This window comes from Platalea leucorodia (genome assembly GCF_965183815.1).
Source record: "Platalea leucorodia genome assembly, chromosome: 2".
Classification (NCBI taxonomy): Eukaryota; Metazoa; Chordata; class Aves; order Pelecaniformes; family Threskiornithidae; genus Platalea; species Platalea leucorodia.
The window spans coordinates 133,235,252-133,259,268 of NC_138824.1; positions in this window are offsets into that span (position 1 = coordinate 133,235,252).

Consider the following 24,017-nt stretch of genomic DNA (forward strand, 5'->3'; position numbering starts at 1 on the left):
TGTGGGGCTGTGAATGGGGTTGCCTGGCTCCTTGAAGAGCAGCAAGAGCTTTTGGTCCTGGCCCCTTTGGTGTGGGAGGAATCCCTGGACGTTCGCAATTGCTGAGCCGGGCTCCGGCTGTACCGAGCGGCGAAGGCAGCTAGTATTGGACTTTGGGAGGCTCTTGAAAGAGAGAGCGCCATCGTTTGTGGGGCTGTGAATGGGGTTGCCTGGCTCCTTGAAGAGCAGCAAGAGCTTTTGGTCCTGGCCCCTTTGGTGTGGGAGGAATCCCTGGATGTTTGCAATTGCTGAGCCTGGCTCCGGCTGTACCGAGCGGCGCAGGCAGCTAGTATTGGACTTTGGGAGGCTCTCGAAAGAGAGAGCGCCATCGTTTGTGGGGCTGTGAATGGGGTTGCCTGGCTCCTTGAAGAGCAGCAAGAGCTTTTGGTCCTGGCCCCTTTGGTGTGGGAGGAATCCCTGGACGTTCGCAATTGCTGAGCCGGGCTCCGGCTGTACCGAGCGGCGCAGGCAGCTAGTATTGGACTTTGGGAGGCTGTCGAAAGACAGAGCGCCATCGTTTGTGGGGCTGTGAATGGGGTTGCCTGGCTCCTTGAAGAGCAGCAAGAGCTTTTGGTCCTGGCCCCTTTGGTGTGGGAGGAATCCCTGGACGTTCGCAATTGCTGAGCCGGGCTCCGGCTGTACCGAGCGGCACAGGCAGCTAGTATTGGACTTTGGGAGGCTGTCGCAAGAGAGAGCGCCAGCGTTTGTGGGGCTGTGAATGGGGTTGCGTGGCTCCTTGAAGAGCAACAAGAGCTTTTGGTCCTGGCCCCTTTGGTGTGGGAGGAATCCCTGGACGTTCGCAATTGCTGAGCCGGGCTCCGGCTGTACTCGGTGGTGCAGGCAGGTAGTATTGGACTTTGGGAGGCTGTCGCAAGAGAGAGCGCCAGCGTTTGTGGGGCTGTGAATGGGGTTGCCTGGCTCCTTGAAGAGCAGCAAGAGCTTTTGGTCCTGGCCCCTTTGGTGTGGGAGGAATCCCTGGACGTTCGCAATTGCTGAGCCGGGCTCCGGCTGTACCGAGCGGCGCTGGCAGCTAGTATTGGACTTTTGGAGGCTCTTGAAAGAGAGAGCGCCATCGTTTGTGGGGCTGTGAATGGGGTTGCCTGGCTCCTTGAAGAGCAGCAAGAGCTTTTGGTCCTGGCCCCTTTGGTGTGGGAGGAATCCCTGGACGTTCGCAATTGCTGAGCCGGGCTCCGGCTGTACCGAGCGGCGAAGGCAGCTAGTATTGGACTTTGGGAGGCTGTCGAAAGAGAGAGCGCCAGCGTTTGTGGGGCTGTGAATGGGGTTGCCTGGCTCCTTGAAGAGCAGCAAGAGCTTTTGGTCCTGGCCCCTTTGGTGTGGGAGGAATCCCTGGACGTTCGCAATTGCTGAGCCGGGCTCCAGCTCTACCGAACGGCGCAGGCAGCTAGTATTGGACTTTGGGAGGCTGTCGCAAGAGAGAGCGCCATCGTTTGTGGGGCTGTGAATGGGGTTGCGTGGCTCCTTGAAGAGCAGCAAGAGCTTTTGGTCCTGGCCCCTTTGGTGTGGGAGGAATCCCTGGACGTTCGCAATTGCTGAGCCGGGCTCCGGCTGTACCGAGCGGCACAGGCAGCTAGTGTTGGAGTTTGGGAGGCTCTCGAAAGAGAGAGCGCCATCGTTTGTGGGGCTGTGAATGGGGTTGCGTGGCTCCTTGAAGAGCAGCAAGAGCTTTTGGTCCTGGCCCCTTTGTTGTGGGAGGAATCCCTGGACGTTCGCAATTGCTGAGCCGGACTCCGGCTGTACCGAGCGGCACAGGCAGCTAGTATTGGACTTTGGGAGGCTGTCGAAAGAGAGAGCGCCAGCGTTTGTGGGGCTGTGAATGGGGTTGCGTGGCTCCTTGAAGAGCAGCAAGAGCTTTTGGTCCTGGCCCCTTTGGTGTGGGAGGAATCCCTGGACGTTCGCAATTGCTGAGCCGGGCTCCGGCTGTACCGAGCGGCGAAGGCAGCTAGTATTGGACTTTGGGAGGCTGTTGCAAGAGAGAGCGCCAGCGTTTGTGGGGCTGTGAATGGGGTTGCCTGGCTCCTTGAAGAGCAGCAAGAGCTTTTGGTCCTGGCCCCTTTGGTGTGGGAGGAATCCCTGGACGTTCGCAATTGCTGAGCCGGGCTCCGGCTGTACCGAGTGGCGCAGGCAGCTAGTATTGGACTTTGGGAGGCTGTCGAAAGAGAGAGCGCCATCGTTTGTGGGGCTGTGAATGGGGTTGCCTGGCTCCTTGAAGAGCAGCAAGAGCTTTTGGTCCTGGCCCCTTTGGTGTGGGAGGAATCCCTGGATGTTTGCAATTGCTGAGCCTGGCTCTGGCTGTACTGAGTGGCGCAGGCAGCTAGTATTGGACTTTGGGAGGCTGTCGCAAGAGAGAGCGCCATCGTTTGTGGGGCTGTGAATGGGGTTGCCTGGCTCCTTGAAGAGCAGCAAGAGCTTTTGGTCCTGGCCCCTTTGGTGTGGGAGGAATCCCTGGACGTTCGCAATTGCTGAGCCGGGCTCCGGCTGTACCGAGCGGCGCAGGCAGCTAGTATTGGACTTTGGGAGGCTGTCGCAAGAGAGAGCGCCAGCGTTTGTGGGGCTGTGAATGGGGTTGCCTGGCTCCTTGAAGAGCAGCAAGAGCTTTTGGTCCTGGCCCCTTTGGTGTGGGAGGAATCCCTGGATGTTCGCAATTGCTGAGCCGGGCTCCAGCTGTACCGAGCGGCGCAGGCAGCTAGTATTGGACTTTGGGAGGCTGTCGCAAGAGAGAGCGCCAGCGTTTGTGGGGCTGTGAATGGGGTTGCGTGGCTCCTTGAAGAGCAACAAGAGCTTTTGGTCCTGGCCCCTTTGGTGTGGCAGGAATCCCTGGACGTTCGCAATTGCTGAGCCGGGCTCCAGCTGTACCGAGCGGCGCAGGCAGCTAGTATTGGACTTTGGGAGGCTGTCGCAAGAGAGAGCACCAGCGTTTGTGGGGCTGTGAATGGGGTTGCCTGGCTCCTTGAAGAGCAGCAAGAGCTTTTGGTCCTGGCCCCTTTGGTGTGGGAGGAATCCCTGGACGTTCGCAATTGCTGAGCCGGGCTCCGGCTGTACCGAGCGGCACAGGCAGCTAGTGTTGGAGTTTGGGAGGCTCTCGAAAGAGAGAGCGCCATCGTTTGTGGGGCTGTGAATGGGGTTGCGTGGCTCCTTGAAGAGCAGCAAGAGCTTTTGGTCCTGGCCCCTTTGTTGTGGGAGGAATCCCTGGACGTTCGCAATTGCTGAGCCGGACTCCGGCTGTACCGAGCGGCGCAGGCAGCTAGTATTTGACTTGGGGAGGCTCTCGAAAGACAGAGCGCCAGCGTTTGTGGGGCTGTGAATGGGGTTGCCTGGCTCCTTGAAGAGCAGCAAGAGCTTTTGGTCCTGGCCCCTTTGGTGTGGGAGGAATCCCTGGACGTTCGCAATTGCTGAGCCGGGCTCCGGCTGTACCGAGCGGCGAAGGCAGCTAGTATTGGAGTTTGGGAGGCTGTTGCAAGAGAGAGCGCCATCGTTTGTGGGGCTGTGAATGGGGTTGCCTGGCTCCTTGAAGAGCAGCAAGAGCTTTTGGTCCTGGCCCCTTTGGTGTGGGAGGAATCCCTGGACGTTCGCAATTGCTGAGCCGGGCTCCGGCTGTACCGAGTGGCGCAGGCAGCTAGTATTGGACTTTGGGAGGCTGTCGCAAGAGAGAGCGCCAGCGTTTGTGGGGCTGTGAATGGGGTTGCCTGGCTCCTTGAAGAGCAGCAAGAGCTTTTGGTCCTGGCCCCTTTGGTGTGGCAGGAATCCCTGGACGTTCGCAATTGCTGAGCCGGGCTCCGGCTGTACCGAGCGGCGAAGGCAGCTAGTATTGGACTTTGGGAGGCTGTCGCAAGAGAGAGCGCCAGCGTTTGTGGGGCTGTGAATGGGGTTGCCTGGCTCCTTGAAGAGCAGCAAGAGCTTTTGGTCCTGGCCCCTTTGGTGTGGCAGGAATCCCTGGACGTTCGCAATTGCTGAGCCGGGCTCCGGCTGTACCGAGCGGCGCTGGCAGCTAGTATTGGACTTTGGGAGGCTGTCGCAAGAGAGAGCGCCAGCGTTTGTGGGGCTGTGAATGGGGTTGCCTGGCTCCTTGAAGAGCAGCAAGAGCTTTTGGTCCTGGCCCCTTTGGTGTGGGAGGAATCCCTGGACGTTCGCAATTGCTGAGCCGGGCTCCGGCTGTACCGAGCGGCGAAGGCAGCTAGTATTGGACTTTGGGAGGCTGTCGCAAGAGAGAGCGCCATCGTTTGTGGGGCTGTGAATGGGGTTGCCTGGCTCCTTGAAGAGCAGCAAGAGCTTTTGGTCCTGGCCCCTTTGGTGTGGGAGGAATCCCTGGACGTTCGCAATTGCTGAGCCGGGCTCCGGCTGTACCGAGCGGCGAAGGCAGCTAGTATTGGACTTTGGGAGGCTCTTGAAAGAGAGAGCGCCATCGTTTGTGGGGCTGTGAATGGGGTTGCCTGGCTCCTTGAAGAGCAGCAAGAGCTTTTGGTCCTGGCCCCTTTGGTGTGGGAGGAATCCCTGGATGTTTGCAATTGCTGAGCCTGGCTCCGGCTGTACCGAGCGGCGCAGGCAGCTAGTATTGGACTTTGGGAGGCTCTCGAAAGAGAGAGCGCCATCGTTTGTGGGGCTGTGAATGGGGTTGCCTGGCTCCTTGAAGAGCAGCAAGAGCTTTTGGTCCTGGCCCCTTTGGTGTGGGAGGAATCCCTGGACGTTCGCAATTGCTGAGCCGGGCTCCGGCTGTACCGAGCGGCGCAGGCAGCTAGTATTGGACTTTGGGAGGCTGTCGAAAGACAGAGCGCCATCGTTTGTGGGGCTGTGAATGGGGTTGCCTGGCTCCTTGAAGAGCAGCAAGAGCTTTTGGTCCTGGCCCCTTTGGTGTGGGAGGAATCCCTGGACGTTCGCAATTGCTGAGCCGGGCTCCGGCTGTACCGAGCGGCACAGGCAGCTAGTATTGGACTTTGGGAGGCTGTCGCAAGAGAGAGCGCCAGCGTTTGTGGGGCTGTGAATGGGGTTGCGTGGCTCCTTGAAGAGCAACAAGAGCTTTTGGTCCTGGCCCCTTTGGTGTGGGAGGAATCCCTGGACGTTCGCAATTGCTGAGCCGGGCTCCGGCTGTACTCGGTGGTGCAGGCAGGTAGTATTGGACTTTGGGAGGCTGTCGCAAGAGAGAGCGCCAGCGTTTGTGGGGCTGTGAATGGGGTTGCCTGGCTCCTTGAAGAGCAGCAAGAGCTTTTGGTCCTGGCCCCTTTGGTGTGGGAGGAATCCCTGGACGTTCGCAATTGCTGAGCCGGGCTCCGGCTGTACCGAGCGGCGCTGGCAGCTAGTATTGGACTTTTGGAGGCTCTTGAAAGAGAGAGCGCCATCGTTTGTGGGGCTGTGAATGGGGTTGCCTGGCTCCTTGAAGAGCAGCAAGAGCTTTTGGTCCTGGCCCCTTTGGTGTGGGAGGAATCCCTGGACGTTCGCAATTGCTGAGCCGGGCTCCGGCTGTACCGAGCGGCGAAGGCAGCTAGTATTGGACTTTGGGAGGCTGTCGAAAGAGAGAGCGCCAGCGTTTGTGGGGCTGTGAATGGGGTTGCCTGGCTCCTTGAAGAGCAGCAAGAGCTTTTGGTCCTGGCCCCTTTGGTGTGGGAGGAATCCCTGGACGTTCGCAATTGCTGAGCCGGGCTCCAGCTCTACCGAACGGCGCAGGCAGCTAGTATTGGACTTTGGGAGGCTGTCGCAAGAGAGAGCGCCAGCGTTTGTGGGGCTGTGAATGGGGTTGCGTGGCTCCTTGAAGAGCAGCAAGAGCTTTTGGTCCTGGCCCCTTTGGTGTGGGAGGAATCCCTGGACGTTCGCAATTGCTGAGCCGGGCTCCGGCTGTACCGAGCGGCACAGGCAGCTAGTGTTGGAGTTTGGGAGGCTCTCGAAAGAGAGAGCGCCATCGTTTGTGGGGCTGTGAATGGGGTTGCGTGGCTCCTTGAAGAGCAGCAAGAGCTTTTGGTCCTGGCCCCTTTGTTGTGGGAGGAATCCCTGGACGTTCGCAATTGCTGAGCCGGGCTCCGGCTGTACCGAGTGGCGCAGGCAGCTAGTATTGGACTTTGGGAGGCTGTCGCAAGAGAGAGCGCCAGCGTTTGTGGGGCTGTGAATGGGGTTGCCTGGCTCCTTGAAGAGCAGCAAGAGCTTTTGGTCCTGGCCCCTTTGGTGTGGCAGGAATCCCTGGACGTTCGCAATTGCTGAGCCGGGCTCCGGCTGTACCGAGCGGCGAAGGCAGCTAGTATTGGACTTTGGGAGGCTGTCGCAAGAGAGAGCGCCAGCGTTTGTGGGGCTGTGAATGGGGTTGCCTGGCTCCTTGAAGAGCAGCAAGAGCTTTTGGTCCTGGCCCCTTTGGTGTGGCAGGAATCCCTGGACGTTCGCAATTGCTGAGCCGGGCTCCGGCTGTACCGAGCGGCGCTGGCAGCTAGTATTGGACTTTGGGAGGCTGTCGCAAGAGAGAGCGCCAGCGTTTGTGGGGCTGTGAATGGGGTTGCCTGGCTCCTTGAAGAGCAGCAAGAGCTTTTGGTCCTGGCCCCTTTGGTGTGGGAGGAATCCCTGGACGTTCGCAATTGCTGAGCCGGGCTCCGGCTGTACCGAGCGGCGAAGGCAGCTAGTATTGGACTTTGGGAGGCTGTCGCAAGAGAGAGCGCCATCGTTTGTGGGGCTGTGAATGGGGTTGCCTGGCTCCTTGAAGAGCAGCAAGAGCTTTTGGTCCTGGCCCCTTTGGTGTGGGAGGAATCCCTGGACGTTCGCAATTGCTGAGCCGGGCTCCGGCTGTACCGAGCGGCGAAGGCAGCTAGTATTGGACTTTGGGAGGCTCTTGAAAGAGAGAGCGCCATCGTTTGTGGGGCTGTGAATGGGGTTGCCTGGCTCCTTGAAGAGCAGCAAGAGCTTTTGGTCCTGGCCCCTTTGGTGTGGGAGGAATCCCTGGATGTTTGCAATTGCTGAGCCTGGCTCCGGCTGTACCGAGCGGCGCAGGCAGCTAGTATTGGACTTTGGGAGGCTCTCGAAAGAGAGAGCGCCATCGTTTGTGGGGCTGTGAATGGGGTTGCCTGGCTCCTTGAAGAGCAGCAAGAGCTTTTGGTCCTGGCCCCTTTGGTGTGGGAGGAATCCCTGGACGTTCGCAATTGCTGAGCCGGGCTCCGGCTGTACCGAGCGGCGCAGGCAGCTAGTATTGGACTTTGGGAGGCTGTCGCAAGAGAGAGCGCCATCGTTTGTGGGGCTGTGAATGGGGTTGCCTGGCTCCTTGAAGAGCAGCAAGAGCTTTTGGTCCTGGCCCCTTTGGTGTGGGAGGAATCCCTGGACGTTCGCAATTGCTGAGCCGGGCTCCGGCTGTACCGAGCGGCACAGGCAGCTAGTATTGGACTTTGGGAGGCTGTCGCAAGAGAGAGCGCCAGCGTTTGTGGGGCTGTGAATGGGGTTGCGTGGCTCCTTGAAGAGCAACAAGAGCTTTTGGTCCTGGCCCCTTTGGTGTGGGAGGAATCCCTGGACGTTCGCAATTGCTGAGCCGGGCTCCGGCTGTACTCGGTGGTGCAGGCAGGTAGTATTGGACTTTGGGAGGCTGTCGCAAGAGAGAGCGCCAGCGTTTGTGGGGCTGTGAATGGGGTTGCCTGGCTCCTTGAAGAGCAGCAAGAGCTTTTGGTCCTGGCCCCTTTGGTGTGGGAGGAATCCCTGGACGTTCGCAATTGCTGAGCCGGGCTCCGGCTGTACCGAGCGGCGCTGGCAGCTAGTATTGGACTTTTGGAGGCTCTTGAAAGAGAGAGCGCCATCGTTTGTGGGGCTGTGAATGGGGTTGCCTGGCTCCTTGAAGAGCAGCAAGAGCTTTTGGTCCTGGCCCCTTTGGTGTGGGAGGAATCCCTGGACGTTCGCAATTGCTGAGCCGGGCTCCGGCTGTACCGAGCGGCGAAGGCAGCTAGTATTGGACTTTGGGAGGCTGTCGAAAGAGAGAGCGCCAGCGTTTGTGGGGCTGTGAATGGGGTTGCCTGGCTCCTTGAAGAGCAGCAAGAGCTTTTGGTCCTGGCCCCTTTGGTGTGGGAGGAATCCCTGGACGTTCGCAATTGCTGAGCCGGGCTCCAGCTCTACCGAACGGCGCAGGCAGCTAGTATTGGACTTTGGGAGGCTGTCGCAAGAGAGAGCGCCAGCGTTTGTGGGGCTGTGAATGGGGTTGCGTGGCTCCTTGAAGAGCAGCAAGAGCTTTTGGTCCTGGCCCCTTTGGTGTGGGAGGAATCCCTGGACGTTCGCAATTGCTGAGCCGGGCTCCGGCTGTACCGAGCGGCACAGGCAGCTAGTGTTGGAGTTTGGGAGGCTCTCGAAAGAGAGAGCGCCATCGTTTGTGGGGCTGTGAATGGGGTTGCGTGGCTCCTTGAAGAGCAGCAAGAGCTTTTGGTCCTGGCCCCTTTGTTGTGGGAGGAATCCCTGGACGTTCGCAATTGCTGAGCCGGACTCCGGCTGTACCGAGCGGCACAGGCAGCTAGTATTGGACTTTGGGAGGCTGTCGAAAGAGAGAGCGCCAGCGTTTGTGGGGCTGTGAATGGGGTTGCGTGGCTCCTTGAAGAGCAGCAAGAGCTTTTGGTCCTGGCCCCTTTGGTGTGGGAGGAATCCCTGGACGTTCGCAATTGCTGAGCCGGGCTCCGGCTGTACCGAGGGGTGCAGGCAGCTAGTATTGGAGTTTGGGAGGCTCTCGCAAGAGAGAGCGCCATCATTTGTGGGGCTGTGAATGGGGTTGCGTGGCTCCTTGAAGAGCAGCAAGAGCTTTTGGTCCTGGCCCCTTTGGTGTGGGAGGAATCCCTGGACGTTCGCAATTGCTGAGCCGGGCTCCGGCTGTACCGAGCGGCACAGGCAGCTAGTATTGGACTTGGGGAGGCTGTCGCAAGAGAGAGCGCCATCGTTTGTGGGGCTGTGAATGGGGTTGCGTGGCTCCTTGAAGAGCAGCAAGAGCTTTTGGTCCTGGCCCCTTTGGTGTGGGAGGAATCCCTGGACGTTCGCAATTGCTGAGCCGGGCTCCGGCTGTACCGAGGGGCGCAGGCAGCTAGTATTGGAGTTTGGGAGGCTGTCGCAAGAGAGAGCGCCATCGTTTGTGGGGCTGTGAATGGGGTTGCCTGGCTCCTTGAAGAGCAGCAAGAGCTTTTGGTCCTGGCCCCTTTGGTGTGGGAGGAATCCCTGGACGTTCGCAATTGCTGAGCCGGGCTCCGGCTGTACCGAGTGGCGCAGGCAGCTAGTATTGGACTTTGGGAGGCTGTCGAAAGAGAGAGCGCCATCGTTTGTGGGGCTGTGAATGGGGTTGCCTGGCTCCTTGAAGAGCAGCAAGAGCTTTTGGTCCTGGCCCCTTTGGTGTGGGAGGAATCCCTGGATGTTTGCAATTGCTGAGCCTGGCTCTGGCTGTACTGAGTGGCGCAGGCAGCTAGTATTGGACTTTGGGAGGCTGTCGCAAGAGAGAGCGCCATCGTTTGTGGGGCTGTGAATGGGGTTGCCTGGCTCCTTGAAGAGCAGCAAGAGCTTTTGGTCCTGGCCCCTTTGGTGTGGGAGGAATCCCTGGACGTTCGCAATTGCTGAGCCGGGCTCCGGCTGTACCGAGCGGCGCAGGCAGCTAGTATTGGACTTTGGGAGGCTGTCGCAAGAGAGAGCGCCAGCGTTTGTGGGGCTGTGAATGGGGTTGCCTGGCTCCTTGAAGAGCAGCAAGAGCTTTTGGTCCTGGCCCCTTTGGTGTGGGAGGAATCCCTGGATGTTCGCAATTGCTGAGCCGGGCTCCAGCTGTACCGAGCGGCGCAGGCAGCTAGTATTGGACTTTGGGAGGCTGTCGCAAGAGAGAGCGCCAGCGTTTGTGGGGCTGTGAATGGGGTTGCGTGGCTCCTTGAAGAGCAACAAGAGCTTTTGGTCCTGGCCCCTTTGGTGTGGCAGGAATCCCTGGACGTTCGCAATTGCTGAGCCGGGCTCCAGCTGTACCGAGCGGCGCAGGCAGCTAGTATTGGACTTTGGGAGGCTGTCGCAAGAGAGAGCACCAGCGTTTGTGGGGCTGTGAATGGGGTTGCCTGGCTCCTTGAAGAGCAGCAAGAGCTTTTGGTCCTGGCCCCTTTGGTGTGGGAGGAATCCCTGGACGTTCGCAATTGCTGAGCCGGGCTCCGGCTGTACCGAGCGGCACAGGCAGCTAGTGTTGGAGTTTGGGAGGCTCTCGAAAGAGAGAGCGCCATCGTTTGTGGGGCTGTGAATGGGGTTGCGTGGCTCCTTGAAGAGCAGCAAGAGCTTTTGGTCCTGGCCCCTTTGTTGTGGGAGGAATCCCTGGACGTTCGCAATTGCTGAGCCGGACTCCGGCTGTACCGAGCGGCGCAGGCAGCTAGTATTTGACTTGGGGAGGCTCTCGAAAGACAGAGCGCCAGCGTTTGTGGGGCTGTGAATGGGGTTGCCTGGCTCCTTGAAGAGCAGCAAGAGCTTTTGGTCCTGGCCCCTTTGGTGTGGGAGGAATCCCTGGACGTTCGCAATTGCTGAGCCGGGCTCCGGCTGTACCGAGCGGCGAAGGCAGCTAGTATTGGAGTTTGGGAGGCTGTTGCAAGAGAGAGCGCCATCGTTTGTGGGGCTGTGAATGGGGTTGCCTGGCTCCTTGAAGAGCAGCAAGAGCTTTTGGTCCTGGCCCCTTTGGTGTGGGAGGAATCCCTGGACGTTCGCAATTGCTGAGCCGGGCTCCGGCTGTACCGAGTGGCGCAGGCAGCTAGTATTGGACTTTGGGAGGCTGTCGCAAGAGAGAGCGCCAGCGTTTGTGGGGCTGTGAATGGGGTTGCCTGGCTCCTTGAAGAGCAGCAAGAGCTTTTGGTCCTGGCCCCTTTGGTGTGGCAGGAATCCCTGGACGTTCGCAATTGCTGAGCCGGGCTCCGGCTGTACCGAGCGGCGAAGGCAGCTAGTATTGGACTTTGGGAGGCTGTCGAAAGAGAGAGCGCCAGCGTTTGTGGGGCTGTGAATGGGGTTGCCTGGCTCCTTGAAGAGCAGAAAGAGCTTTTGGTCCTGGCCCCTTTGGTGTGGGAGGAATCCCCGGACGTTCGCAATTGCTGAGCCTGGCTCCGGCTGTACCGAGTGGCGCAGGCAGCTAGTATTGGAGTTTGGGAGGCTCTTGAAAGAGAGAGCGCCATCGTTTGTGGGGCTGTGAATGGGGTTGCCTGGCTCCTTGAAGAGCAGCAAGAGCTTTTGGTCCTGGCCCCTTTGGTGTGGGAGGAATCCCTGGACGTTCGCAATTGCTGAGCCGGGCTCCAGCTGTACCGAGCGGCACAGGCAGCTAGTGTTGGAGTTTGGGAGGCTCTCGAAAGAGAGAGCGCCATCGTTTGTGGGGCTGTGAATGGGGTTGCCTGGCTCCTTGAAGAGCAGCAAGAGCTTTTGGTCCTGGCCCCTTTGTTGTGGGAGGAATCCCTGGACGTTCGCAATTGCTGAGCCGGACTCCGGCTGTACCGAGCGGCGCAGGCAGCTAGTATTGGACTTGGGGAGGCTCTCGAAAGACAGAGCGCCAGCGTTTGTGGGGCTGTGAATGGGGTTGCGTGGCTCCTTGAAGAGCAGCAAGAGCTTTTGGTCCTGGCACCTTTGGTGTGGCAGGAATCCCTGGACGTTCGCAATTGCTGAGCCGGGCTCCGGCTGTACCGAGTGGCGCAGGCAGGTAGTATTGGACTTTGGGAGGCTGTCGAAAGAGAGAGCGCCAGCGTTTGTGGGGCTGTGAATGGGGTTGCCTGGCTCCTTGAAGAGCAGCAAGAGCTTTTGGTCCTGGCCCCTTTGGTGTGGGAGGAATCCCTGGACGTTCGCAATTGCTGAGCCGGGCTCCGGCTGTACCGAGCGGCGCAGGCAGCTAGTATTGGACTTGGGGAGGCTCTCGAAAGACAGAGCGCCATCGTTTGTGGGGCTGTGAATGGGGTTGCCTGGCTCCTTGAAGAGCAGCAAGAGCTTTTGGTCCTGGCCCCTTTGGTGTGGGAGGAATCCCTGGACGTTCGCAATTGCTGAGCCGGGCTCCAGCTGTACCGAGGGGTGCAGGCAGCTAGTATTGGACTTTGGGAGGCTGTCGCAAGAGAGAGCGCCAGCGTTTGTGGGGCTGTGAATGGGGTTGCGTGGCTCCTTGAAGAGCAACAAGAGCTTTTGGTCCTGGCCCCTTTGGTGTGGGAGGAATCCCTGGACGTTCGCAATTGCTGAGCCGGGCTCCAGCTGTACCGAGCGGCGCAGGCAGCTAGTATTGGACTTTGGGAGGCTGTCGCAAGAGAGAGCGCCAGCGTTTGTGGGGCTGTGAATGGGGTTGCCTGGCTCCTTGAAGAGCAGCAAGAGCTTTTGGTCCTGGCCCCTTTGGTGTGGCAGGAATCCCTGGACGTTCGCAATTGCTGAGCCGGGCTCCGGCTGTACCGAGCGGCGCTGGCAGCTAGTATTGGACTTTGGGAGGCTGTCGCAAGAGAGAGCGCCATCGTTTGTGGGGCTGTGAATGGGGTTGCCTGGCTCCTTGAAGAGCAGCAAGAGCTTTTGGTCCTGGCCCCTTTGGTGTGGGAGGAATCCCTGGACGTTCGCAATTGCTGAGCCGGGCTCCGGCTGTACCGAGCGGCGAAGGCAGCTAGTATTGGACTTTGGGAGGCTGTCGCAAGAGAGAGCGCCATCGTTTGTGGGGCTGTGAATGGGGTTGCCTGGCTCCTTGAAGAGCAGCAAGAGCTTTTGGTCCTGGCCCCTTTGGTGTGGGAGGAATCCCTGGACGTTCGCAATTGCTGAGCCGGGCTCCGGCTGTACCGAGCGGCGAAGGCAGCTAGTATTGGACTTTGGGAGGCTCTTGAAAGAGAGAGCGCCATCGTTTGTGGGGCTGTGAATGGGGTTGCCTGGCTCCTTGAAGAGCAGCAAGAGCTTTTGGTCCTGGCCCCTTTGGTGTGGGAGGAATCCCTGGATGTTTGCAATTGCTGAGCCTGGCTCCGGCTGTACCGAGCGGCGCAGGCAGCTAGTATTGGACTTTGGGAGGCTCTCGAAAGAGAGAGCGCCATCGTTTGTGGGGCTGTGAATGGGGTTGCCTGGCTCCTTGAAGAGCAGCAAGAGCTTTTGGTCCTGGCCCCTTTGGTGTGGGAGGAATCCCTGGACGTTCGCAATTGCTGAGCCGGGCTCCGGCTGTACCGAGCGGCGCAGGCAGCTAGTATTGGACTTTGGGAGGCTGTCGCAAGAGAGAGCGCCATCGTTTGTGGGGCTGTGAATGGGGTTGCCTGGCTCCTTGAAGAGCAGCAAGAGCTTTTGGTCCTGGCCCCTTTGGTGTGGGAGGAATCCCTGGACGTTCGCAATTGCTGAGCCGGGCTCCGGCTGTACCGAGCGGCACAGGCAGCTAGTATTGGACTTTGGGAGGCTGTCGCAAGAGAGAGCGCCAGCGTTTGTGGGGCTGTGAATGGGGTTGCGTGGCTCCTTGAAGAGCAACAAGAGCTTTTGGTCCTGGCCCCTTTGGTGTGGGAGGAATCCCTGGACGTTCGCAATTGCTGAGCCGGGCTCCGGCTGTACTCGGTGGTGCAGGCAGGTAGTATTGGACTTTGGGAGGCTGTCGCAAGAGAGAGCGCCAGCGTTTGTGGGGCTGTGAATGGGGTTGCCTGGCTCCTTGAAGAGCAGCAAGAGCTTTTGGTCCTGGCCCCTTTGGTGTGGGAGGAATCCCTGGACGTTCGCAATTGCTGAGCCGGGCTCCGGCTGTACCGAGCGGCGCTGGCAGCTAGTATTGGACTTTTGGAGGCTCTTGAAAGAGAGAGCGCAAGCGTTTGTGGGGCTGTGAATGGGGTTGCCTGGCTCCTTGAAGAGCAGCAAGAGCTTTTGGTCCTGGCCCCTTTGGTGTGGGAGGAATCCCTGGACGTTCGCAATTGCTGAGCCGGGCTCCGGCTGTACCGAGCGGCGAAGGCAGCTAGTATTGGACTTTGGGAGGCTGTCGAAAGAGAGAGCGCCAGCGTTTGTGGGGCTGTGAATGGGGTTGCCTGGCTCCTTGAAGAGCAGCAAGAGCTTTTGGTCCTGGCCCCTTTGGTGTGGGAGGAATCCCTGGACGTTCGCAATTGCTGAGCCGGGCTCCAGCTCTACCGAACGGCGCAGGCAGCTAGTATTGGACTTTGGGAGGCTGTCGCAAGAGAGAGCGCCAGCGTTTGTGGGGCTGTGAATGGGGTTGCGTGGCTCCTTGAAGAGCAGCAAGAGCTTTTGGTCCTGGCCCCTTTGGTGTGGGAGGAATCCCTGGACGTTCGCAATTGCTGAGCCGGGCTCCGGCTGTACCGAGCGGCACAGGCAGCTAGTGTTGGAGTTTGGGAGGCTCTCGAAAGAGAGAGCGCCATCGTTTGTGGGGCTGTGAATGGGGTTGCGTGGCTCCTTGAAGAGCAGCAAGAGCTTTTGGTCCTGGCCCCTTTGTTGTGGGAGGAATCCCTGGACGTTCGCAATTGCTGAGCCGGACTCCGGCTGTACCGAGCGGCGCAGGCAGCTAGTATTGGACTTTGGGAGGCTGTCGAAAGAGAGAGCGCCAGCGTTTGTGGGGCTGTGAATGGGGTTGCGTGGCTCCTTGAAGAGCAGCAAGAGCTTTTGGTCCTGGCCCCTTTGGTGTGGGAGGAATCCCTGGACGTTCGCAATTGCTGAGCCGGGCTCCGGCTGTACCGAGCGGCGAAGGCAGCTAGTATTGGACTTTGGGAGGCTGTTGCAAGAGAGAGCGCCATCGTTTGTGGGGCTGTGAATGGGGTTGCCTGGCTCCTTGAAGAGCAGCAAGAGCTTTTGGTCCTGGCCCCTTTGGTGTGGGAGGAATCCCTGGACGTTCGCAATTGCTGAGCCGGGCTCCGGCTGTACCGAGTGGCGCAGGCAGCTAGTATTGGACTTTGGGAGGCTGTCGAAAGAGAGAGCGCCATCGTTTGTGGGGCTGTGAATGGGGTTGCCTGGCTCCTTGAAGAGCAGCAAGAGCTTTTGGTCCTGGCCCCTTTGGTGTGGGAGGAATCCCTGGATGTTTGCAATTGCTGAGCCTGGCTCTGGCTGTACTGAGTGGCGCAGGCAGCTAGTATTGGACTTTGGGAGGCTGTCGCAAGAGAGAGCGCCATCGTTTGTGGGGCTGTGAATGGGGTTGCCTGGCTCCTTGAAGAGCAGCAAGAGCTTTTGGTCCTGGCCCCTTTGGTGTGGGAGGAATCCCTGGACGTTCGCAATTGCTGAGCCGGGCTCCGGCTGTACCGAGCGGCGCAGGCAGCTAGTATTGGACTTTGGGAGGCTGTCGCAAGAGAGAGCGCCAGCGTTTGTGGGGCTGTGAATGGGGTTGCCTGGCTCCTTGAAGAGCAGCAAGAGCTTTTGGTCCTGGCCCCTTTGGTGTGGGAGGAATCCCTGGACGTTCGCAATTGCTGAGCCGGGCTCCAGCTGTACCGAGCGGCGCAGGCAGCTAGTATTGGACTTTGGGAGGCTGTCGCAAGAGAGAGCGCCAGCGTTTGTGGGGCTGTGAATGGGGTTGCGTGGCTCCTTGAAGAGCAACAAGAGCTTTTGGTCCTGGCCCCTTTGGTGTGGCAGGAATCCCTGGACGTTCGCAATTGCTGAGCCGGGCTCCAGCTGTACCGAGCGGCGCAGGCAGCTAGTATTGGACTTTGGGAGGCTGTCGCAAGAGAGAGCGCCAGCGTTTGTGGGGCTGTGAATGGGGTTGCCTGGCTCCTTGAAGAGCAGCAAGAGCTTTTGGTCCTGGCCCCTTTGGTGTGGGAGGAATCCCTGGACGTTCGCAATTGCTGAGCCGGGCTCCGGCTGTACCGAGCGGCACAGGCAGCTAGTGTTGGAGTTTGGGAGGCTCTCGAAAGAGAGAGCGCCATCGTTTGTGGGGCTGTGAATGGGGTTGCGTGGCTCCTTGAAGAGCAGCAAGAGCTTTTGGTCCTGGCCCCTTTGTTGTGGGAGGAATCCCTGGACGTTCGCAATTGCTGAGCCGGACTCCGGCTGTACCGAGCGGCGCAGGCAGCTAGTATTTGACTTGGGGAGGCTCTCGAAAGAGAGAGCGCCATCGTTTGTGGGGCTGTGAATGGGGTTGCCTGGCTCCTTGAAGAGCAGCAAGAGCTTTTGGTCCTGGCCCCTTTGGTGTGGGAGGAATCCCTGGACGTTCGCAATTGCTGAGCCGGGCTCCGGCTGTACCGAGCGGCGAAGGCAGCTAGTATTGGACTTTGGGAGGCTGTTGCAAGAGAGAGCGCCATCGTTTGTGGGGCTGTGAATGGGGTTGCCTGGCTCCTTGAAGAGCAGCAAGAGCTTTTGGTCCTGGCCCCTTTGGTGTGGGAGGAATCCCTGGACGTTCGCAATTGCTGAGCCGGGCTCCGGCTGTACCGAGTGGCGCAGGCAGCTAGTATTGGACTTTGGGAGGCTGTCGAAAGACAGAGCGCCATCGTTTGTGGGGCTGTGAATGGGGTTGCCTGGCTCCTTGAAGAGCAGCAAGAGCTTTTGGTCCTGGCCCCTTTGGTGTGGGAGGAATCCCTGGATGTTTGCAATTGCTGAGCCTGGCTCCGGCTGTACTGAGTGGCGCAGGCAGCTAGTATTGGACTTTGGGAGGCTCTCGAAAGAGAGAGCGCCATCGTTTGTGGGGCTGTGAATGGGGTTGCCTGGCTCCTTGAAGAGCAGCAAGAGCTTTTGGTCCTGGCCCCTTTGGTGTGGGAGGAATCCCTGGACGTTCGCAATTGCTGAGCCGGGCTCCGGCTGTACCGAGCGGCGCAGGCAGCTAGTATTGGACTTTGGGAGGCTGTCGCAAGAGAGAGCGCCAGCGTTTGTGGGGCTGTGAATGGGGTTGCCTGGCTCCTTGAAGAGCAGCAAGAGCTTTTGGTCCTGGCCCCTTTGGTGTGGGAGGAATCCCTGGACGTTCGCAATTGCTGAGCCGGGCTCCAGCTGTACCGAGCGGCGCAGGCAGCTAGTATTGGACTTTGGGAGGCTGTCGCAAGAGAGAGCGCCAGCGTTTGTGGGGCTGTGAATGGGGTTGCGTGGCTCCTTGAAGAGCAACAAGAGCTTTTGGTCCTGGCCCCTTTGGTGTGGCAGGAATCCCTGGACGTTCGCAATTGCTGAGCCGGGCTCCAGCTGTACCGAGCGGCGCAGGCAGCTAGTATTGGACTTTGGGAGGCTGTCGCAAGAGAGAGCGCCAGCGTTTGTGGGGCTGTGAATGGGGTTGCCTGGCTCCTTGAAGAGCAGCAAGAGCTTTTGGTCCTGGCCCCTTTGGTGTGGCAGGAATCCCTGGACGTTCGCAATTGCTGAGCCGGGCTCCGGCTGTACCGAGCGGCGCTGGCAGCTAGTATTGGACTTTGGGAGGCTCTTGAAAGAGAGAGCGCCAGCGTTTGTGGGGCTGTGAATGGGGTTGCCTGGCTCCTTGAAGAGCAGCAAGAGCTTTTGGTCCTGGCCCCTTTGGTGTGGGAGGAATCCCTGGACGTTCGCAATTGCTGAGCCTGGCTCCGGCTGTACCGAGCGGCGAAGGCAGCTAGTATTGGACTTTGGGAGGCTGTCGAAAGAGAGAGCGCCAGCGTTTGTGGGGCTGTGAATGGGGTTGCGTGGCTCCTTGAAGAGCAGCAAGAGCTTTTGGTCCTGGCCCCTTTGGTGTGGGAGGAATCCCCGGACGTTCGCAATTGCTGAGCCTGGCTCCGGCTGTACCGAGTGGCGCAGGCAGCTAGTATTGGAGTTTGGGAGGCTCTTGAAAGAGAGAGCGCCATCGTTTGTGGGGCTGTGAATGGGGTTGCCTGGCTCCTTGAAGAGCAGCAAGAGCTTTTGGTCCTGGCCCCTTTGGTGTGGGAGGAATCCCTGGACGTTCGCAATTGCTGAGCCGGGCTCCAGCTGTACCGAGCGGCACAGGCAGCTAGTGTTGGAGTTTGGGAGGCTCTCGAAAGAGAGAGCGCCATCGTTTGTGGGGCTGTGAATGGGGTTGTGTGGCTCCTTGAAGAGCAGCAAGAGCTTTTGGTCCTGGCCCCTTTGTTGTGGGAGGAATCCCTGGACGTTCGCAATTGCTGAGCCGGACTCCGGCTGTACCGAGCGGCGCAGGCAGCTAGTATTGGACTTGGGGAGGCTCTCGAAAGACAGAGCGCCAGCGTTTGTGGGGCTGTGAATGGGGTTGCGTGGCTCCTTGAAGAGCAGCAAGAGCTTTTGGTCCTGGCACCTTTGGTGTGGCAGGAATCCCTGGACGTTCGCAATTGCTGAGCCGGGCTCCGGCTGTACCGAGTGGCGCAGGCAGGTAGTATTGGACTTTGGGAGGCTGTCGCAAGAGAGAGCGCCATCGTTTGTGGGGCTGTGAATGGGGTTGCGTGGCTCCTTGAAGAGCAGCAAGAGCTTTTGGTCCTGGCCCCTTTGGTGTGGGAGGAATCCCTGGACGTTCGCAATTGCTGAGCCGGGCTCCGGCTGTACCGAGCGGCGCAGGCAGCTAGTATTGGACTTGGGGAGGCTCTCGAAAGACAGAGCGCCATCGTTTGTGGGGCTGTGAATGGGGTTGCCTGGCTCCTTGAAGAGCAGCAAGAGCTTTTGGTCCTGGCCCCTTTGGTGTGGGAGGAATCCCTGGACGTTCGCAATTGCTGAGCCGGGCTCCAGCTGTACCGAGGGGTGCAGGCAGCTAGTATTGGACTTTGGGAGGCTGTCGCAAGAGAGAGCGCCAGCGTTTGTGGGGCTGTGAATGGGGTTGCGTGGCTCCTTGAAGAGCAACAAGAGCTTTTGGTCCTGGCCCCTTTGGTGTGGGAGGAATCCCTGGACGTTCGCAATTGCTGAGCCGGGCTCCAGCTGTACCGAGCGGCGCAGGCAGCTAGTATTGGACTTTGGGAGGCTGTCGCAAGAGAGAGCGCCAGCGTTTGTGGGGCTGTGAATGGGGTTGCCTGGCTCCTTGAAGAGCAGCAAGAGCTTTTGGTCCTGGCCCCTTTGGTGTGGCAGGAATCCCTGGACGTTCGCAATTGCTGAGCCGGGCTCCGGCTGTACCGAGCGGCGCTGGCAGCTAGTATTGGACTTTGGGAGGCTGTCGCAAGAGAGAGCGCCAGCGTTTGTGGGGCTGTGAATGGGGTTGCCTGGCTCCTTGAAGAGCAGCAAGAGCTTTTGGTCCTGGCCCCTTTGGTGTGGGAGGAATCCCTGGACGTTCGCAATTGCTGAGCCGGGCTCCGGCTGTACCGAGCGGCGAAGGCAGCTAGTATTGGACTTTGGGAGGCTGTCGCAAGAGAGAGCGCCATCGTTTGTGGGGCTGTGAATGGGGTTGCGTGGCTCCTTGAAGAGCAGCAAGAGCTTTTGGTCCTGGCCCCTTTGGTGTGGCAGGAATCCCTGGACGTTCGCAATTGCTGAGCCGGGCTCCGGCTGTACCGAGTGGCGCAGGCAGGTAGTATTGGACTTTGGGAGGCTGTCGCAAGAGAGAGCGCCATCGTTTGTGGGGCTGTGAATGGGGTTGCGTGGCTCCTTGAAGAGCAGCAAGAGCTTTTGGTCCTGGCCCCTTTGGTGTGGGAGGAATCCCTGGATGTTCGCAATTGCTGAGCCGGGCTCCGGCTGTACCGAGCGGCGCAGGCAGCTAGTATTGGACTTTGGGAGGCTCTTGAAAGAGAGAGCGCCATCGTTTGTGGGGCTGTGAATGGGGTTGCCTGGCTCCTTGAAGAGCAGCAAGAGCTTTTGGTCCTGGCCCCTTTGGTGTGGGAGGAATCCCTGGACGTTCGCAATTGCTGAGCCAGGCTCCGGCTGTACCGAGCGGCGAAGGCAGCTAGTATTGGACTTTGGGAGTCTGTCGCAAGAGAGAGCGCCATCGTTTGTGGGGCTGTGAATGGGGTTGCGTGGCTCCTTGAAGAGCAGCAAGAGCTTTTGGTCCTGGCCCCTTTGGTGTGGGAGGAATCCCTGGACGTTCGCAATTGCTGAGCCGGGCTCCGGCTGTACCGAGCGGCGCAGGCAGCTAGTATTGGACTTTGGGAGGCTGTCGCAAGACAGAGCGCCATCGTTTGTGGGGCTGTGAATGGGGTTGCGTGGCTCCTTGAAGAGCAGCAAGAGCTTTTGGTCCTGGCCCCTTTGGTGTGGCAGGAATCCCTGGACGTTCGCAATTGCTGAGCCGGGCTCCGGCTGTACCGAGGGGTGCAGGCAGGTAGTATTGGACTTTGGGAGGCTGTCGCAAGAGAGAGCGCCATCGTTTGTGGGGCTGTGAATGGGGTTGCGTGGCTCCTTGAAGAGCAGCAAGAGCTTTTGGTCCTGGCCCCTTTGGTGTGGGAGGAATCCCTGGACGTTCGCAATTGCTGAGCCAGGCTCCGGCTGTACCGAGCGGCGAAGGCAGCTAGTATTGGACTTTGGGAGGCTGTCGCAAGAGAGAGCGCCATCGTTTGTGGGGCTGTGAATGGGGTTGCCTGGCTCCTTGAAGAGCAGCAAGAGCTTTTGGTCCTGGCCCCTTTGGTGTGGGAGGAATCCCTGGACGTTCGCAATTGCTGAGCCGGGCTCCGGCTGTACCGAGCGGCGCAGGCAGCTAGTATTGGACTTTGGGAGGCTGTTGCAAGAGAGAGCGCCATCGTTTGTGGGGCTGTGAATGGGGTTGCCTGGCTCCTTGAAGAGCAGCAAGAGCTTTTGGTCCTGGCCCCTTTGGTGTGGGAGGAATCCCTGGACGTTCGCAATTGTTGAGCCGGGCTCCGGCTGTACCGAGTGGCGCAGGCAGCTAGTATTGGACTTTGGGAGGCTGTCGAAAGAGAGAGCGCCATCGTTTGTGGGGCTGTGAATGGGGTTGCCTGGCTCCTTGAAGAGCAGCAAGAGCTTTTGGTCCTGGCCCCTTTGGTGTGGGAGGAATCCCTGGATGTTTGCAATTGCTGAGCCTGGCTCCGGCTGTACTGAGTGGCGCAGGCAGCTAGTATTGGACTTTGGGAGGCTCTCGAAAGAGAGAGCGCCATCGTTTGTGGGGCTGTGAATGGGGTTGCCTGGCTCCTTGAAGAGCAGCAAGAGCTTTTGGTCCTGGCCCCTTTGGTGTGGGAGGAATCCCTGGACGTTCGCAATTGCTGAGCCGGGCTCCGGCTGTACCGAGCGGCGCAGGCAGCTAGTATTGGACTTTGGGAGGCTCTCGAAAGACAGAGCGCCATCGTTTGTGGGGCTGTGAATGGGGTTGCCTGGCTCCTTGAAGAGCAGCAAGAGCTTTTGGTCCTGGCCCCTTTGGTGTGGGAGGAATCCCTGGACGTTTGCAATTGCTGAGCCGGGCTCCGGCTGTACCGAGCGGCGCAGGCAGCTAGTATTGGACTTTGGGAGGCTGTCGAAAGAGAGAGCGCCAGCGTTTGTGGGGCTGTGAATGGGGTTGCCTGGCTCCTTGAAGAGCAGCAAGAGCTTTTGGTCCTGGCACCTTTGGTGTGGGAGGAATCCCTGGACGTTCGCAATTGCTGAGCCGGGCTCCAGCTGTACCGAGCGGCGCAGGCAGCTAGTATTGGACTTTGGGAGGCTGTCGCAAGAGAGAGCGCCAGCGTTTGTGGGGCTGTGAATGGGGTTGCGTGGCTCCTTGAAGAGCAGCAAGAGCTTTTGGTCCTGGCCCCTTTGGTGTGGCAGGAATCCCTGGACGTTCGCAATTGCTGAGCCGGGCTCCGGCTGTACCGAGCGGCGCTGGCAGCTAGTATTGGACTTTGGGAGGCTGTTGCAAGAGAGAGCGCCAGCGTTTGTGGGGCTGTGAATGGGGTTGCCTGGCTCCTTGAAGAGCAGCAAGAGCTTTTGGTCCTGGCCCCTTTGGTGTGGGAGGAATCCCTGGACGTTCGCAATTGCTGAGCCGGGCTCCGGCTGTATTGAGTGGCGCAGGCAGCTAGTATTGGAGTTTGGGAGGCTCTTGAAAGAGAGAGCGCCATCGTTTGTGGGGCTGTGAATGGGGTTGCCTGGCTCCTTGAAGAGCAGCAAGAGCTTTTGGTCCTGGCCCCTTTGGTGTGGGAGGAATCCCTGGACGTTCGCAATTGCTGAGCCGGGCTCCAGCTGTACCGAGCGGCACAGGCAGCTAGTGTTGGAGTTTGGGAGGCTCTCGAAAGAGAGAGCGCCATCGTTTGTGGGGCTGTGAATGGGGTTGCCTGGCTCCTTGAAGAGCAGCAAGAGCTTTTGGTCCTGGCCCCTTTGGTGTGGGAGGAATCCCTGGACGTTCGCAATTGCTGAGCCGGGCTCCGGCTGTACCGAGCGGCGCAGGCAGCTAGTATTGGACTTTGGGAGGCTCTCGAAAGACAGAGCGCCATCGTTTGTGGGGCTGTGAATGGGGTTGCCTGGCTCCTTGAAGAGCAGCAAGAGCTTTTGGTCCTGGCCCCTTTGGTGTGGGAGGAATCCCTGGACGTTTGCAATTGCTGAGCCGGGCTCCGGCTGTACCGAGCGGCGCAGGCAGCTAGTATTGGACTTTGGGAGGCTGTCGAAAGAGAGAGCGCCAGCGTTTGTGGGGCTGTGAATGGGGTTGCCTGGCTCCTTGAAGAGCAGCAAGAGCTTTTGGTCCTGGCACCTTTGGTGTGGGAGGAATCCCTGGACGTTCGCAATTGCTGAGCCGGGCTCCAGCTGTACCGAGCGGCGCAGGCAGCTAGTATTGGACTTTGGGAGGCTGTCGCAAGAGAGAGCGCCAGCGTTTGTGGGGCTGTGAATGGGGTTGCGTGGCTCCTTGAAGAGCAGCAAGAGCTTTTGGTCCTGGCCCCTTTGGTGTGGGAGGAATCCCTGGACGTTCGCAATTGCTGAGCCGGGCTCCGGCTGTACCGAGCGGCGAAGGCAGCTAGTATTGGACTTTGGGAGGCTGTCGCAAGAGAGAGCGCCATCGTTTGTGGGGCTGTGAATGGGGTTGCCTGGCTCCTTGAAGAGCAGCAAGAGCTTTTGGTCCTGGCCCCTTTGGTGTGGGAGGAATCCCCGGACGTTCGCAATTGCTGAGCCTGGCTCCGGCTGTACTGAGTGGCACAGGCAGCTAGTATTGGAGTTTGGGAGGCTCTTGAAAGAGAGAGCGCCATCGTTTGTGGGGCTGTGAATGGGGTTGCCTGGCTCCTTGAAGAGCAGCAAGAGCTTTTGGTCCTGGCCCCTTTGGTGTGGGAGGAATCCCTGGACGTTCGCAATTGCTGAGCCGGGCTCCAGCTGTACCGAGCGGCACAGGCAGCTAGTGTTGGAGTTTGGGAGGCTCTCGAAAGAGAGAGCGCCATCGTTTGTGGGGCTGTGAATGGGGTTGCGTGGCTCCTTGAAGAGCAGCAAGAGCTTTTGGTCCTGGCCCCTTTGGTGTGGGAGGAATCCCTGGACGTTCGCAATTGCTGAGCCGGACTCCGGCTGTACCGAGCGGCGCAGGCAGCTAGTATTGGACTTGGGGAGGCTCTCGAAAGACAGAGCGCCAGCGCTTGTGGTGCTGTGAATGGGGTTGCGTGGCTCCTTGAAGAGCAGCAAGAGCTTTTGGTCCTGGCACCTTTGGTGTGGGAGGAATCCCTGGACGTTCGCAATTGCTGAGCCGGGCTCCGGCTGTACCGAGTGGCGCAGGCAGCTAGTATTGGACTTTGGGAGGCTGTCGCAAGAGAGAGCGCCATCGTTTGTGGGGCTGTGAATGGGGTTGCGTGGCTCCTTGAAGAGCAGCAAGAGCTTTTGGTCCTGGCACCTTTGGTGTGGCAGGAATCCCTGGACGTTCGCAATTGCTGAGCCGGGCTCCGGCTGTACCGAGGGGTGCAGGCAGCTAGTATTGGACTTTGGGAGGCTGTCGCAAGAGAGAGCGCCAGCGTTTGTGGGGCTGTGAATGGAGTTGCCTGGCTCCTTGAAGAGCAGCAAGAGCTTTTGGTCCTGGCACCTTTGGTGTGGGAGGAATCCCTGGACGTTCGCAATTGCTGAGCCGGGCTCCGGCTGTACCGAGTGGCGCAGGCAGGTAGTATTGGACTTTGGGAGGCTCTCGAAAGAGAGAGCGCCAGCGTTTGTGGGGCTGTGAATGGGGTTGCGTGGCTCCTTGAAGAGCAGCAAGAGCTTTTGGTCCTGGCCCCTTTGGTGTGGGAGGAATCCCTGGACGTTCGCAATTGCTGAGCCGGGCTCCGGCTGTACTCGGTGGTGCAGGCAGCTAGTATTGGACTTTGGGAGGCTGTCGCAAGAGAGAGCGCCATCGTTTGTGGGGCTGTGAATGGGGTTGC